This window comes from Trichechus manatus, unplaced genomic scaffold (assembly GCF_000243295.1).
Source record: "Trichechus manatus latirostris isolate Lorelei unplaced genomic scaffold, TriManLat1.0 scaffold00019, whole genome shotgun sequence".
Lineage (NCBI taxonomy): Eukaryota > Metazoa > Chordata > Mammalia > Sirenia > Trichechidae > Trichechus > Trichechus manatus.
Genome location: NW_004443955.1, coordinates 22025821 through 22039216, shown reverse-complemented (window position 1 = coordinate 22039216; position 13396 = coordinate 22025821). Strand labels below are relative to the sequence as shown.

Genomic DNA, 13396 nt, shown 5'->3' with positions numbered 1-13396 from the left:
CTACGTGTGATTGGCTCGGGAGAGGGGTGGAGAAAAGAAAACACTCTGCCCAGGATATATTTAGTTGAAGTGCAGCTGGGGAAGTGCTTAAACAAGGGAGCTTTTGTCCTTATGCTGAAGTGTTTTTCTTCACTCCTCAGGGGTGAAAAACTTAAGCCACGTACTGATCCCCCCCCATTTTCTCTTCATTGGGATATGTTTTTAATCTGAAAGTTTAGAATTTGGGAGGGTTTGTTATAGAAGCGGAAACTAAACTTCATGCAGAATTGACTTAAACATATAAAGCACAAACCTTTACTGAAGGCGCAGTTAAGAAATTCAGATAATTTCCTAACGCACCCGTACAAGTTTGCATTCTTGCAATTAATTTTCTGTAGCTTCAAACTGAGTTTTACGTATTTTCAAATGTCCTTACTTGGACTAATTTATGGAATTAAAAACATAATTAAGTTTTATAAGCTGACAGAACTCTGTTTCACTTGAGTTAATTCACATTTTCCAGTAATGAAAGATTTACTTCTGCGCTGATGAGCATAGCTTCTCTGCAACAGATTACTAATAAGCCATGTAATGGCTCCTCTTCACGTCCCCCCTCGGAAAATGTCTGAGAACTGCCACCGTGTTACAAGGCTTTACAGCCAATATGTAAATACTGTATTTTCGGGGCACATTGTCTGCTATTTAGAAATAGCACAGGAAATCTTTTACATGAAAGAAAGTCTCATTTGCAGTTATGAAACAAGGGCAGGAACTTCTGGACAAGAAGCCCGTGGTTTTTTGTTTGTTTCGCTATTTTTTTTTTTTTTTTTTTTTTTATACTTTGATACTAGGAAATCAGGCTAACAACTCCATTTTAAAAAATTCACTTGTTAATTTTTTTTTATTATTATTGACTTAAATTTTAAAATATTTGAATGCTTACTAGTTTAAAGATGTTGTGAGGGTATAAAAATGAGTTCCCTGCCTTCAAAGAGGTGATAAATTTAGTGAAATTGCTCACCTTCTCCAGATAAGGCAATGGAAGCCAGAGAAGTTAAGTGGCTCTTGCCCCCAGGTCACACTACTAGTCTTCAGCGAAACACAGGAAATCTTGTACATGAAAATCTGTGACTGCAGATGCCCTGGGTTACAGTCAGGGCTTGATGCCCAGATTTGATGCCCAGGTAGCAACTGTTGATGGTAAGGGATTCAAGAAGGAAGGAGGAGGCATTGCTGTTTGATGTTCATACCATCTTGTACCTGAAAACGGAAGTAATGACATTTTGTTGGAAGTCCTTGTTGGCTTCCTTATTAAAAAAAAAGTGAAGTTTCTTGGAAGTGCTTTTTTGTAAAAGTGGGAAAGAAATGAGAGCTTATGAAGGGAACACTGTAAAAGGTTCCTTTGTATGTTATAAGACACTTCTCCAAAAGTTTTATTTTGGAAACCATGAAACTATTTCATATCTATTTATGAAACAACGCTACTATAAGCCAACGATCTTACAAGAATCAAAAAGAAATTTATATCTGGCTTCTTTCACTCAACATCGTGTTTTCGAGATTCATCCATGTTGTTGTGTATATCAATAGTTTATTCCTTTTTATCATATGGGTATACCACGATCTGTTGTTTAGCTGTTAATAGACTTCTGGATTTGTTTCCAGTTTGGGGCTATTATAAATAAAGCCGTTATGAACATTTGTGTATAAATCTTTGTGCAGATAAGCTTTCATTTCTCTTGAGTACATACCTAAGAGTGGAATGCCTGGGTCACATGATAAGTGTGGTCATTTGAAAACGTGTCCTCAAATACTCTTCCTTTAAAGAGTTGGAATCTAATTTCTCTCCACAGACTTATTGACTGGCTTCTAATGAATATAATATAATATGATGGAAGTCATACTGTGTGGACTTCTGGTGCTAGGTCATAAAAAGGATACAACTTCCTCTCTCTCTCTTTCTCCCTCTCACTGATTCTTGGGAGGTTTATCTTGGGAATCCAGTTTCCTTGTTGTAAGGAAGCCCAGATCACATGGAGAAGGCATGCATGGGTATTCCAGAGGCCCATAGTCAACACCATAGTCAACAAGGCCCATAGTCAACATCAACATCAACTGCTAGACATGCGAGTGAACAAACCCTTAGATGATTCCTTACCCAGCCTTCCCAGTCTTACAGCTGAGGACCCAGATATAATACAGCAAAGACAAGCTATCCTCTACAGCACCTTGTCTGAATTTCTGACCCACAGAAACCATGAGAGATGAAAAATGATTATTGCTATTTTAAGCCACGAAGTTTTGGGGTAATTTGTTCTACAACGATAAATAACTAATGTAGGAAAATTGTGATTAACTTTATAAGAAGCTGCTCAACTATTTTCCAAAGTGGTTTTGCCATTCTGCACTCCTACCAGCAGTATATGAGGGTTCCAGATGTTCCATCCTTACTAACACTTAATATCATCAAGTCTTTCAAATTTTAGCCTTCTAATGGTCATGGAGTTAGTTGTTTCTCAATGGGGTGTTAATTTGCATTTCCCTGATGACATCATACCTACTTTTGATCAGAAATATTATTTGTCACCCATCTTAGAAACCCACTTTACTTACTTGGTATTTCATAAACACATCTCACAAAACCAACAGATGCCTAGCGTGATATTGGAGAGCTTATGCTTACACTTCCAATTTAAAAAAAAAAAAATTGCTTCCAGGGAAAATGGGAGAGCATTGCTTAAGGGGTACAGAGTTTTTATTAAGGATGATGACTAAATTTGGAAATGGACAGTAGTGATTGTTGCACAACACAGTGAATGTAATTAATGTCACTGACTTACACACACAAAAATGATTGAAATATTTTGTTATATATATTTCACCAAGATAAAAATTTTTTTTAAATAATTATTTTAAGAAATAATTCATTATAAAAAATGAGTTTGTATAATTGATAATTATCCACATCATGATTTCTCAAGTTAGTTTGAAAGCCCCTGGAATAGTGAGGAATAAAATCTGTATATCCAGAAAGGGGATGTTCCTAATCTTAACCATGCCACCACCTATTGTTAATTTGTCCTAGTATTACTACCATTTGTTGAGAAACACTATTTGCCAGGGACTTTACATATATGAGCTCACTTAACAACGGTATGAGGTATATGTTATTATCCTCATCCTGTGCCAAAGGAAAAGGAGGTTTAGAGAATTCGTGAAACTTAGCTGTAGCCACACAACTGAATTTGAACCCATTATTGTTTTCTTGGATTCCAAACAAGTTTTCCCTTGCTTCTTTCTAATTTTATACCAGAACTTAAGAAAATACTTTGGCCTCAAGTGTACAGTGGAAACCATTCTAGACTAGGAATTGGGAGACTGGGTTTTACTCTTGGCTCTGTCAGTAATCAATAGTCCCCTTTTGGGCAAGTTCCTGTCTGGACAATGGTTGCTTATTACTAAAAATAAAAGGTTGGGTTAAGACTTTATCCAGCTCAAAAATCGCTGTGTGTGGGGTGCTGTTCTCAGCATTTTGCAAGTATTGACTTGTTTACATTTCATAACAACCCTATGACATTGGTACTATGACTATGCTTATTTTACAGATGAGTAAACTGAGTCACAGAGATTTAAGTAATTTTCCCAAAGGCACAAAACTAGTAAACCCAGGGAGTCTTGCTTCAGAGTCTCAGATCTTACTATAAACCAGGCAACATTTATTGAAAGCTTACTTACTCTGTGCGTAATTTCAACAACCTGTGACAGCATTGGTAGTGTTATTCTCTCCTACCCCCATGCCCACCCTCCCGCCTACTTTTTGGATGAAGAAACTGAGGCTTAGAAAATTTATCTTGTCCCAATTCCCACATTCAGTCAATGGCAGAGCCAGGAATGGGTAGCCCAGACAGCTTGTCATCAAAGGCTGTGGTCAAGTGTTCCAGCAGTCAGAGCCCCGGGTAGTATGAAACCACAGGGGATCTTACTCACCTGGAATTACCTGCGCTGACTGCCATGGCCACACCATCCACTCCAAACTCCAACCTGGCTGTCTTTCCTCCTCTGTTCTTTTCCTGCAAATGCCCAAGGGAGCCTGCCCTGGGACACTCAGAGGGAGAGTGGGGCTGCTTCCCAGAATAGATACTACTGCAGGCTGGTGAGCTCGCCCCAGCAGGCCAGTGAGGAGCTGATATAAGCTGGTCTGCAATTCTAGAGGCCTGATTTTGAATTAAATGCCTGGGACTCAGATGCCTTGGGCAGCCTGAATACCACAGTTCTGATGCTATTGCATTAAGGGCGAGGTTTTTCTTCTTCTTTTTTTAGGTACATGATTTTTTAATAGAAAATATATAGACATAATAAAAGTCAAATAACACAAAGCATATTGTATCTCGTGAAAACGATTCTTCATGTCACCCTTACTCCAGTCCCCATCCCCTGAAATAACCTCTTGTATATCCAGCCAAAAATAATCTTCTTGTTAGCTGTCGTTGAGTTGCCTCTGACTCATGGTGACCCCATGCACAACAGAATAAAATACTGCCTGGTCCTGTGTCATCCTCATGATTGGTTGTGGATTGGACCATTGTGATTCACAGGGCTTTCATTGGTTGATTTTTGGAAGTAGATCACCAGGCCTTTCTTCCTAGTCATCTTAGTCTGGAAACTGCTGAAACTTGTCCAGCATCAAGCAACACACAGGCCTCCACTGACAGATGAGTGGTGGGGCTGCACATGAAGTGCATTGGCCGGGAATCAAACCTGGGTCTCCCTCACGGAAGGCGGGAATGCTACCGCTGAACCACCAAGAGGTATATATATATAGGTATACATATATTTTAACCACACAAATGGTCATATACTATACACACTATTCTGTACCTTTATTTTTGGTTATAACTAACAATATGTCTTGGAAACTATTCCTGGTCAATATTTAAAGCACTTTCTCATTTTTGAAAGGACTGCAGAGCTTTCCATTGCAGGGCTGTGAAACAACCTAGCTAGCCCGTCCCCTATGATGGCTGTTGAGGTTGTTTCTAATCTGAAGCTCCAAGGAGCCCTGTGTAGGGAATCTGCTATGTTTTTGTTGCAGCGCAGTGCATGCTGCCTGAGATCTCTTATGTCAAGCCTATGGGGAGCAGGGGGAGTTCATTCACCCCCTCCTCCAGCCAGAGAAGGCATCTATTACTGCTGGGCTTTCCTCTATGGAAGAGAATTCACAGGGCTAAGAGGAGGTACAGCTCAGAACAAACATCCAGACGAAAGCTCAACTGATCTCTGAAGCCTGGTGTTCATGCTCGACTGCAGCAGTAGCAGCAGCAACAAAAACACACTGCGAGTTTTTCCAACATTCCTTGCCAAATATGCCGCTGTCATCTTTTCCAGCAGGACCTGCAGCTCCAGGGACCTGGCCAGTTCTGTGACTCACGGCAGCTGGAAGCACTGCTTTATGATACAAGGCAATATGACCAACAGATAGGGAAGGAAGGAGATGGAGTTTGCAGAATATGACCTACCTATGGCTGTTTCTCTTGGCAAATGACCTAGGCAACTTAATTCAGCTCAGTTCCTCATATTCTCTTTTCTGAGATGAAAGCGTCTGATCAGGCAAGTGGTTTCTCCTAGAAAAGCAGACAGCTGAGTGTCTGCCTCTGCTTGGCTTTGTCTGGAGATGCTTCGCTTGACTGGAGCTCTGGGGTAGCCCCTCAATGATTTCCCTTCCAAAGGAAACACCCATACTAGAAGTTCTGTCATTCTCTCCCTCAAAATGTATGATGCCAGGACCTTTTTAAAATATTGATAGCACTGTTCCAGCCCTTCCTGTAACAAAAATTAGTTGAATTTGTCTATTTCATCTAGGTTTTCAAATTTGTTAGAGTATAATTTTTCATAGTAATCTGTTATGATCTTTTTTACCTCTGTTGGATCGGTTGTAATGTCACCAATTTTATTTCTTAATTTGATTATTTGCCTCTTCTGATTTTTCTGTTTTGTCAATCTAGCCAGTGGTTTATTTATTTTACTGATCCTTTCAAAGAACTAACTTCTGGTTTTGTTGATTCTTTTATTGTTTTTCTATTTTCTATTTCAGTTATTTCAGTCTTGATCTTTATTATTTCCTTTTTTTCCGGTAGCTTTTGACTACTTTTGCTCTTGCTTTTCTATTTGTTCAAGTTGTCAGTTTAAGTTAATGATTTGGCCCTTTCTTCTTTTTAATGTAGGCATTTATTGCTATGAATTTCCCTCTGAGTACTGTTTTTGCTGTGTCCCAAAGGTTTTGATATGTTGTGTTTTCATTTTCATTTGATGATTTGAATTTTTTAAATTTCTCTTTTGATTTCTTCTATGACCCAAAAGTTTTTTAGTGGTGTATATTATTTAGTTTCCATTTTTCCCCTTATTTTTCCTGTTATTGATTTCTAGCTTCATACCACATGGTCAGAAAAGATGCTTTGCATGATTTCAATGTTTTTCAATTTGTTGAGACTTGTTTTGTGTCCTAACATATGGTCTATTCTGGAAAATGATGCATGTGCTCTGGAGAAGAATGTGTATTGTTCTGAAGCTGGGTGGAGTGTACTATATATGTCTGTTAGGTCAAATTAGCTTATGGTTTTATTGAAGTTCTCAATGTCCTTAGTGATCTTGTTTTTAGATGTTCTGCCAGTAATTGAAAGGGGTATGTTGAAGTCACCTACTATAACTGTGGAATTGTCTGTTTCTCCTTTCACATTAGTCAGTGTCATGGATTGAATTATGTCCCCCAAAAAACGTGTGTGTTGGTTTGTCTGGGCTGTGATTCCTGGTACAGTGTGATTTTCCTATGTGTTGTAAATCCTGCTTCTATGATGCTAATGAGGGAGGATGGGTGGCAGTTGTGTTAGTAAGGCAGGACTCAATCTACAAGACTGGACTGTGTCCTGAGGCAATGTCTTGAGATATAAAAGACAGAAGTGAGCAGTGAGACAGGGGGACCTCATACCATCAAGAAAGCAGTGCTGGGAGCAGAAAGCGTCCTTGTCCTTTGGACCGGGGTACCTGCACAGAGAAGCTCCTAATCCGGGGGAACACTGAAGAGAAGAAGGCCAACAGAGAGAAAAAGTCTGCCCCTGGAGCCGACACCCTGAATTTGGACTTTTAGCCTACTTTAACTGTGAGGAAATACATTTCTCTTTGTTAAAACCATCCACTTGTGGTATTTCTGTTATAGCAACACTAGGTGACTAAGACAGTCAGTATTTGTTTCATGTATTTTGGAGCATTGCTATTCCAAAAACCAAAACCCACTGTCGTTGAGTCGATTTTGACTCATAGTGACCCCACAGGACAGAGTAGAACTGCCCCATAGGGTTTCCAAGGCTGTAATCTTTATGGAAGCAGACTGCCACATCTTTCTCTCGTGGAGCAGCTGGTGGGTTTGAACCACAGACCTTTTGGTTAGCAGCTGATCGCTTTAATCACTGCACCACCAGGGCTTCTGCATTGTTGTTAGGTGCATGTATATTTATAATTGCTACATCTTCTTGCTGGATTGACCCTTTTATTATTATGTAATGTCCTTCTTTATCTCATGTAATAGATTTTGATTTAAAGTCTGTTTTATCTGATATCTGTATGGCCACCCCTGCTCTTTTTTGTTTATTGGTTGCATGGAATATTTTTCTCCATCCGTTTATTTCCTGTCTGTTCATGTTCTTATGTCTGAGGTGCATTTTTTGCAGATAGCAAAAAACATTCTGTCATTCTCCGCCTTTTGCATGGGCATTTAGACCATTTTCATTTAAGGTTGTTACTGAAGACAAAGTGTCTAACTCACTCATTTTGTTATTTGTTTTTCAAGTGTTTTGTATCTTCTTTTTTTTTTATTCTGATTTTTCTGCTTTTGTTTGTATTTGGTTGCTTTCTTGTGACCAGCCTTTTTTCTCTCTTCCTTCTTTTCTTCTGAGTACTGTTTCTCAGAGATTTCTTAGTGGTTACCACATATATTACATTACACAACTTACAATTGCAACAACGTTTGATATATGAGCAACAGTTAACATACAACCTTAACATAATAAATCTATTCCTGATATGCTCATCCTTCCCTCATGTCTGTTGGTGTGTCTCCATTAACATCAACATACAACCTAAATTTGATAAGTTTACTTGGTGCTTATTTTTTACAAATTTGATGTTGCATGGTTTGCCAGATTTAATTATTGAGTTTTTTCCCTGAAAATATCATACACTTGATCCTTACGATTGCCTGTGTTGTTGCATTTTTTTGCGATCTCTGTCTCTTTCTTCTTCGTGTGTATAATCCGCTGCTGTCAAGTCGATTCTGACTCATAGCGACCCTATAGGACGGAGTAGAACTGCCCCAGAGGGTTTCCAAGGAGCGGCTAGTGGATTAAAACTGCTGACCTTTTGGTTAGCAGCCATAGCTCTTAACCACTATGCCGCCAGGGCTCCTTTCTTGTGTATAGATATGAGTATTTATTTAATGTTCTTGCCTTTCCATTTGGAGTACTCCCTTGAGTAATACTTGCAAAACTGGTCTGGTAGTGGCAAATTCCCAGAGTGTCTGTTTTGTAGGAATGTCTTGACTTCCCCCTTGCTTTTGAATGATAACTTTGTTGGATAAAGAATTCTTGGTTGGCAATTGTTTTCGTTCAATATTTTACATATGTTGCTCCATTGTCTTCTGACCTCTGAAGTGTCTGGGGAGAAATCCTCACTGATTCTTATGAAAGACACTTTGTATTTTATGTTGCATTTTCTCTTGATGCTTTCAAAATTCTCTCCTTGTTTTTGGTTTTCAATAAATTTTATTAGGATATGACGTGGAGTTGATCTTTTTGTGTTTTTTCTAATTGGGGTTCATGTAGCTTCCTGTATTTGCAGGCTTGGTTTTCTTTTCAGGTCTGGGAAATTATCTCTGATTAGCTCGTGGAAAATTCTTTCTATGTCTTTATTGTTGTCATGGTGTTCTGGGTTTCCAATATTCTAATGTTAGATTTCTTAATTGAATCCCATGTTTCCATTTGGGTTTGTTCGCTTTTCTTTGTACTTTTCTCTTGTTTCTCTTGAGACTTGATAAGTTCAGTTATTTTGTCTGCTAGTTTATTTAATCTATTTTCTGTCTGTTCTGAAAAGTTAGTTGAAGGTGACAAATATAAAGCTGTTGGTTTCTCCCCCAACATTTTTTTTTTATTTTATTGTGGTGAAATATACAACAAAACACTTACTATTTCAACTATTTTTTATGTGTACAATTCAGCGACATTACTTATGTTCATCATTTTGTGCAACCATCACCACTAATCTATTTCCAAATTTTTCCATCACGCTTTATAGAAATTCAGTATGCCTTAAGCAATACCTCCCCATTTCCCCTTCCTGCTTGCCTCTGGTAACCACTAATAACCTTTGATTTCTATAAATTTTCTTATTCTAGATATTTCATAAAAGTGTCTTCCCCAACATTTTATTATGAAAATTTCCAAACACAGGAAAGGTGAAAGAATTATGCAGTGAACACTCATGTCTCCACCACCTAGATTCTACAGTAAACATTTTGGTAGGTTTGCTTTAAGGAGACCAGATGGTACAGTGGTTAAGAGCTCAGCTCCTAACTGAAAAGTTGGAATCCACCAGTTGCTCTTTTGCAGGAGGAACACGTGGCAATCTGCTTCTGTAAAGATTACAGCCTTGGAAACCCTATGGGTCAGTTCTACTCTGCCCTATATGGTCGTTATTATTAAACCTATTGTTGTGTGCTGGAATCGACTTGACGGCACACAATATGTTTGCTTGATCACATATCCTTCTGTCTATTCAAACTACTGTATCTGAAGGCTTTCTAAATGCCCAGCTTAAATATTCAATTTATTTACTTCGAAAACTTCCCAATAGGAAACTTAAAACCTTGTTTAATAAATATAGAATAATTTAGTTCCAGTTGAAAATAGGGCTGTAGGGAGAGAAGAGAGAAAGAAGACTGGAGGAAAATGGAGACAGAGAAGGTGGCTGCCAGAAGGAAAACAGAAGTTGACAGAGGTAAGAAGAGGGAGGATGTCCAACTGCAAAGGAGAGAGAGGTGGGAAGACACAGGAAAAATTCGAGTCTCCAGAGGTTTGCAAATGAGCGTGGGTCACTTCTCCAAGAAAACACCAACTGGTGGATGACACAGGTGATATGGGACAGCCTGGAGACCCCAGGGATCCTGGAGGGGTAGACCAGGGTGGTTTCAGTGGAGGCTTTGGCAGTGGCTTCCCAGGCTGGGGTCATGGACCTCGCAGAGGCAAGGCTGAGGACAAAGAATGGCTCCCTGTCACCAAGCTGGGACACCTGGTCAAAGACATGAAGACCAAGTTGCTGGAGAAGATCTGTCTCTTCTCCCTGTCCATCAAGGAGTCTGAGATCATTGACTTTTTCCTGGCGGCATCCCTCAAGGATGAGGTTTTGAAAATTATACCTGTGGAAAAGCAGAAGTGGGCTGGGCAGTAGAACAGGTTCAAGGCATTTGTCACCTCGGGGACTACAATGGCCACATCAATCTAGGTGTTAAGTTCTCCAGGAAGGTGGCCACTGCCATCCACGGGGCCCTCATCCTGGCCAAACTCAACATCATCCCTGTGTGGTGAGGCTACTTGGGGAACAAGATCAGCAAACCCCACACAGTTCCTTGAAAGGTGACCAGCTGCTGTGACTCTGTGCTGGTGTGCCTCGTCTTCATCCTCACAGACACTGGCATGGTTCGGTCCCTGTGCCCAAGAAACTGCTGCTGACATATTGACGACTACTACAGCTTGGCCAGGGGCTGCCATGCTAGGCAACTTTGCCAAGGCCACCTTCAATGCCATCTCCAAAACCTAGGGGTATCTCACCCCTGATCTATGAGAAGAGACTGTGTTCACCAAGTCTCCTACCAGGAATTCACTGACCATCTTGTAAAGGCCCACGTCAGAGTCTCCATACAGAAGAGCCAGGTTTTTTTTACAAGAAAAATAAAGTGAATGAATTAATCCTGAAAGAAAAATGAGTATGGGTCAGGTCACTAGCATGGTCCTGTGTCTGGGCTGGGGCTGTAGAAGTTTTGTACCTAGAGGGTTGCTGGTGCTCAGTTAAGGACCAGCTCCCTGCATAGAGCATGGTGACTGGAGGCTTCAGCTGGCCACCCCCAACTGTAGCCAGGAGAGCCAAGTGCTGCCATCCTGGGACTCCACGTGGTACAGATGTTGGCATTCCTTTCAGGGTCCCTGGTGAGGGAGTCCAGCCCTGTGTCAGCTGTATAATGGAGGAGACCCAGAATGGAGGAGCCCCACTACTGTTATGTATTGCCAGCACATGAGACCTTGGACTGTTATTTAATCTCTTTGAGCTTCTTTATCCTCATCCATAAAATGGACAGAGTAAGAGTGTATACCTCATGAGGTTACATATTGGGCAGATAAACTGAGATGACTGCATATATGTAGCCATGGGTGAGATGTCTGGAATGCCAGATATCTGCCAGGTGTTGGACTAGATGGCTTATACATGATCTCATTCCATCTTCATAAGAGCCCTAAGAGGTGGATATTATTATCGGTCTCATTTTAGAAATGTGGAAAATGAAACTCAGAGAGGTTAAGTTACTTCTGCAGGTCGTACATCTGGTAATGGTGGAGCTAGAGTCCCTGGTGGCACAAAACGGAAAGGTTAGTGGTTTGAACCCACCCAGAAGCACTTCATAAGAAAGGCCTGGCCATCTGTCACCCACCTGTCCCCTCAGAGTTACATGCGGTGCTGTCCTCAGTACAGTGCCTGATAAGTACCCTATAAACCAGTTGCCGTGGAGTCAGCTTGGACTCATGGTGACCCTATGCGTGTCACAGTAGAACTGTACTCAGTAGGGTTTTCAATATGATTTATTGGAAGTAGATTACCAGCTTTTCTTCTGAGGTGCTTCTGGGTGGGCTCAAACTTGCAACTTTTCTGTTAGCGGCTGAGCATGATAACCATTTGCACCAATCAGTGACTTGAAGCACTCTATAAAATGCGACTAATCAGACCTGCTTCAGGAGGTTTTTGCAAGGGCAAAACAAGATAACAATGTGAAACTGCTAATACCTACCAGGCACAAAAAATGGTGATTGAATGAATGAACGAATGTTGATGAACTTATCGAATACTTCACAGTCTTCATCTGCTTTCTCTAATATTAATTCTATAGAGGTTCCCCTCTGATGGAAATAACCATGGTGAAAAAATATTCCCAATCCTGCACTATACAAATGTCAGGTCTAACCAACAAATTACGAGGGAGTTGGCCTCCTTACTGTTCTGACCTCATTTCTATCATAGCAACATTGAACCGATTATATTTTTTGCCTGTGATTAAAGAACACAGCAGCAGATTACAAATTGCCAGGATCAAGGGCAAGCCCTTTCTTTTCCTGCCTGCTCCAACCTGGCAATGGATTTCTTTTCCAGTGTGCCAAAGGCAACCCAACACCCAGGATGGCCCCAGAGAACAGAGCTGGAGCCCCTCCACACTCAAGTTCTTTGATAAGGCCTCTGGATAGGCAGATTGCAATGACATTCTTGGAGCTGTTGTTTTCTACCCTTTCTGATTAATCGCTGGACTATTCCCCTCCCTTTTCAAAATTTACAAAGTAATAATCCTATGGATTTACCTCTCACTGCAATGCAGAAGATACATAGAAGAAAGTGACATTGTATATCTACAAGTACTTTGAAATTGTCTTTAAATTTTCTGTACAAATGCAAGATTTTAAAAAATCAGCTTATTTGCTTTATGATGGTGGTTTGTTCTCATTGCTACCTCAGCCAGTTAAAAGAACACTATATTTTTCACTTTCAGCAAGATCAAGGGGTAAGAGCTCGAAAAGAGGCACATCAAGACAATGGGAGAAGTGCAGGGCTTGAAGCCAATAGTTAAGGGCCTTTAGATGAAGCTATGGTTCCAAAAGGTCACAGCGTTGAAAACCCTATGGAGCAGTTCTACTCTGCACATATGGGGTCACCATGAGTTAGAATCAATTCGACAACTAACAACAATGGTCAAAGGTGATTTCAGTGGAGTCCCTGAAGTGAGATGACAAGAGATGACATAGTGGTTTTGAGGACCAAGTGAATGATGCGTAATCAAGAAGTCTTGGGACTGGAGAGAGTTTGGAATGACAGTAGGCACCTGGCAGACTTTGGGACTACAGTATTGTCCTCTGAAAAATGAGGAGCTCAGCGCTGCATTAGATAATGTACTAAGGAGTACCAAAAAGAAATGATTCATAAACCTCTGCTTTCACACGAGACCACATTAAGCCAATTCCAAGAGATATGTGATACCTTGAGAGAAACACTCAAAGAAGAAAATTCCATGTCAAGTGTTTACAGTTCACCTCTGTGGTTGTAAACACTCTCTCTGTGC

The 13396-nt window shown here is 40.4% G+C and overlaps 1 pseudogene; it reads left to right on the top strand.

Annotated features, from left to right (window-relative positions):
- The first annotated feature begins 10308 nt into the window (after positions 1-10308).
- On the top strand, positions 10309-10979 carry LOC101345093 (40S ribosomal protein S2 pseudogene; annotated as a pseudogene).
- Positions 10980-13396: the final 2417 nt, after the last annotated feature.